Raw genomic sequence first — 4,349 nt, 5'->3', positions numbered from 1 at the left:
ACAAAGATTTACTCTAAAAGGGTGTTGAAATCCTAATGGGCAGAGGAAGTTGAAGATTCAGTGCGATAAAGAAGTAACTCTCTGAGCCAGACAAGAAGCATGGAGCTCAAGGCTCTGGATCCCAAATGGCTGACTCTGTGCTTTGAATCTTAGACCTGGCAGCCTAAAAAACACACCAGGTGCATGTGTGTGTATGTGCGTGTGTGTGTGCACCCAAAATCCTGAGAGGAGAAGGAATCACAGCATGGCCATCTCCCTTGGGGGTGGTTTCTCACTTTCCATTTCTTTGTCTCCAGCGAGTGCATGTACTCTATGAAAAAAAAATTATTTTGAAGTTGTAGCTCTCTGATCATGAGAGAATGAGACAAAGAAAAGAAACAGAGAAACAAGATGGTGACAGCTAACCAGAGGAATTGAAGTCTCTTCTTCCTGGCAATACTGGTAAGATTACTACAATTCTCTCAGCAACATATTAACTGTGAGTGGAGGGAGATAAACAACAGCTAGTGGGCCCACTGACTTTCTGGAATGATGGGATGAAAAAGTCTAGAGCCTGACACAACCAGAGAGCTGAAGGAGAAAGGAGATGACCTTCAGACAAAGACAGAATTGAAAGTCTTGCTGGTCGTTCTGGTTTTCAGCACATGTAGTTGGGCTTTAGGAAAACAAGGTCTCTGAAAGGAGAAGAAATAGTGTCAATGTTGCTGTGGGGGCTGGGGAGTAAATTAACTGGGTCACCTAGAGATTCCAATGTCTACCTACAGTTCCATACTTCAAGATTTGTGTGTTAGATAGTATTTTCTATTAAAAAGCAAAAAACTGAAAATAATTATTGCATGTTTAATTACTTGAAAATAGAGTCAAATGGATATTTGTATGCAGAAAGTTTCTTAAGTAGTGCCCAGGCATTCAACACTAGAATCAGATAGAAAGAGTTGCAATGATGGGTGGTGGTATAGAAGTGGTGGACTCCCACATAGCTGACTGTGATTTGAGTTCTTTGAGTTCTGGACCTGGCAGGACATTGTGAAGGGGGTATCTGCGTGCCCAAAATTCCAGGAGGAGAATGGAGGAGAATGGAGGAGAATGGAAGAGAAGGGATTGCGGCATGACCATCCCCCCAAGGGGGGGGATGATTTCTTACTTTTCCTCTCACTCTTTCTGTTTCTCTCCGGCTAACACACATGCTCCATGGCAAAAACCTTTAAAAAAGAAAGAAAGTAAGAGTTGCAACACAATGGGCTCCCAACAAAATTGTCCCAGCCAGTCCTACAGGGAGCATTGGAATTATCCTGCTTTGGAGTAAAGGAGACTGGGCCTTTGTATTTGAGCATAGACTAGTTAGATGAGGACTGCCTCTGAACTTGGATGAGGTGACTCTCTTCAGCTAAAGACAGTATCAAAATAGAAAAAAAAAAAAAAAGAGAGACTCGTCTGAGAGCCACTAGCTGCCATTATTCCTAAAAGCTAGGGGAATGATTGCCTCAACCCTAAAGCGAGACCTGACTGACAAACCAATAGTGTTCATTACAGTCAACTGTTTGCACTGGATCTACTCACAAAGTGAGTAGATCTGGGAATAGCTCCTTCAGGATCTTGACTGAATTCGTGGGGAAACTTGCAAGATGAAGGTTAGTGGAACAAACTGCAACTCCTGTTACTGATCCTGGTCTGAAGATTGCAATTAATGCTCATTGTGTCCCAGCTCTATAACTCATTTTAGTTTCAGCAGCTGTCTAGGTGGCTTGCCCAGTAGACTTCAGGTTACCATGTCTTCCATAGGCTATGGTTGTAGTCCTTATTTCCACTTACCACAAAATTGGGCAATGGAATATGAAGAGATGCCCCACTCAATCACCAGGAAATTTAAGCCCTTAAAGCCAGAATTGCAGGGACAAGAAGCACAAATATCACAAGTGGGTCACTGTGAGTGATGATAAACAGAGCCTGAGACATTCCTACTTTTTCTCTTTCCTTCCCTGGACCCTGGAATTGTGAACACAGGCATATATAATAACTAGATTTAGAGCATATGCTGCATATCCTGGAAGATGTCCCTCCATTTTGGCAGGCTATCACCTACAAAGTGGCACCTCACTTGCACCTTCAAAAGGCTATTTTATTACTCTGTCAAGCTGACAGCTTCAGTACAATGAAGCTGCCTGGTATGAAGTAAGAACAGTGGATTTCATGGTCATGAGCCACAGAGTACTACTCTTTTACAAAATGAATTCTTGAGTTCATTAAAAGTAAAATGTAGGATTTCTTTATTATTATTACTTTCAGATTAATTTCACATTTTATATAAACTCCCTGTCATGATGGATATAATATATTTCTTCAACAGAGAACTTTATAATTTTTTTTGTCTGTTAAGTGTTTCTTCTCTTTGCACCTCAAACCCACCCTTGACTGTCAACTTTCTACTATCCACTCCCCTCCTTTACGGTTTCTGGTATCTACACTTATCCTCTCTATTATCATATCTTCAGATCTTTCTTTTTTTTGGAGAGTTTTTTTTTTTTTTTTTTTTTTTTGTATAGGGCACATGCGCTCACCAGAAAAAGAGACAGAAAGTGAGAAATCACCCCTCAGGAGGGATGGCCATGCCACAATCCCTTCTCCTCCATTCTCCTCTTGGGATCTTGGGCATGAATGCACACGTGCCCAGCATGAGTTTAAGCCATCAGGCCCGGGACTAAAGCCGTGGTTGGCTATGTGGGAGTCCAGCGACATAGCCATTACGCCAACTGCTGGTCCCATACCTTCAGCTCTTTCTATTTCTGCCATAGAATGCTCCTATTCAGTAAAAACTGAGTGGAGATATACAGTGTGTGTCTTTCAAAGTCTGGTTCACTTAGCTCAACATTAAGTCAAGTTGGTGGATCAAACATTCTACGTGCCCTCAGATATGGGGCTGCCTGAAACCCAGAAAATATATTTATTCTAGTGAATAAATGGATTGTCATTCTTCCCAGTAAAATCAACTTGCCTTTAAGAGGCTTGATAGTCTCCTTATTGGGCTCAGTGTTTGTCTCTTTGGTAGCAGGTTGGACAGAGGGAGGAGTAAACAATGATCCAATCACAATGGAAGCTCCCAATGGGAGTTCTGGGGCTGGAATAAGCCTTCAGAGTTGTCCTTCCTTGAAGTAAGAGAGTCTGGCCCTATTTCCATCTCCCATTATTGGCCAGTCATTGGAAGTGTCTGCCCCCAAGGAGAGGAGCATGGCCTTGGGCAAGGCAGTTTTTCTGAGTTGAAGACAATTGTTGGGGAGGCACTGAGATGAAAGCTGGCAGACAACTCTTTAAGCAGGTGAGGAAATGAGTGCCTTGATCTTGAAGGAGGAATATCAGTAGCCTACCTCAGAATCCACTACAATAACTAAATGGAAGAAATTTATTTTCTAGATTTCAGCCATTCACCGGAGTTAGATATCTGCCCACAAGAACAAGAGGTTATGATTTCTGCATGCCAAGTAAATAAATAAGTCAATAAGTAAGTCACTAAATGTCAGTGTTGAAGCTGACAATGTATCAATCAGGAGTTAATCAGGAAAACAGAAACCATTCTAGATATGCTAAACTGAAGGGATTTAATCCAGGGAATTTGTTACAGAGCTGTTGAAGGGCTAGAAAAACAAAAAGAGGAAGCTAGGAAAAACAGAGATTAGATTAATATTTCAGGAAACTGCTACTACCTCTAAAACTCATAGAACAAAAGTGAAGAGTTGATACAAATATCTTTTAGGGCTGCTACTGCTTTAGGGGCTGAGACTGCAGGGCATGTTACAGGTAGGTTAAGGTGTCACCCATCTAGTGTTCAAACCTCAGGGAGGGTGCCTAAAGGGCTCTTGACATATGGAGAGCATTGCCTTGGTTCACAGTTTTAGAACAGTGAGATCTAACTGTTGTTTTTGTCCTCAGAAGAGATGTAAAATACTAGAGTCTTAAAATAACTGCTGTTTTACTTGAACTACCTTGAAGGAAGATTCTGTGTCTTGCAAACCGAAAAGCCTTCCTGCAACACTCATTGCCTCTGAGTGGCCATTGACCCAGACCTCTTGCCTAACACTTTCTTTCACCATGCTGACTCAACTGCTCCAATTTAATTGAACTGCCAGTGAGTTGTTGTTGTTTTTAGGTTAATTTATTTCTTTAGAGAAAGAGAGACAGCACTTACAACAGGGTCTTGATACATAACCCACCTCCAGTTGCAGCCAGCCCCTGATTGTGTACACTCCTGTGCCGGGCACACTCAGAGAGATTTCTGGGTGCAAATATAGAAACTTCCCATATAGAAGAGCCTCGCAGAACATCAGGCCACCATCTAGACCCCCCCTCCCAAGAGT

Source organism: Tupaia chinensis, unplaced genomic scaffold (assembly GCF_000334495.1).
Source record: "Tupaia chinensis unplaced genomic scaffold, TupChi_1.0 Scaffold000077_1, whole genome shotgun sequence".
NCBI lineage: Eukaryota > Metazoa > Chordata > Mammalia > Scandentia > Tupaiidae > Tupaia > Tupaia belangeri.
Note: the sequence above shows the minus strand (reverse complement) of the source record.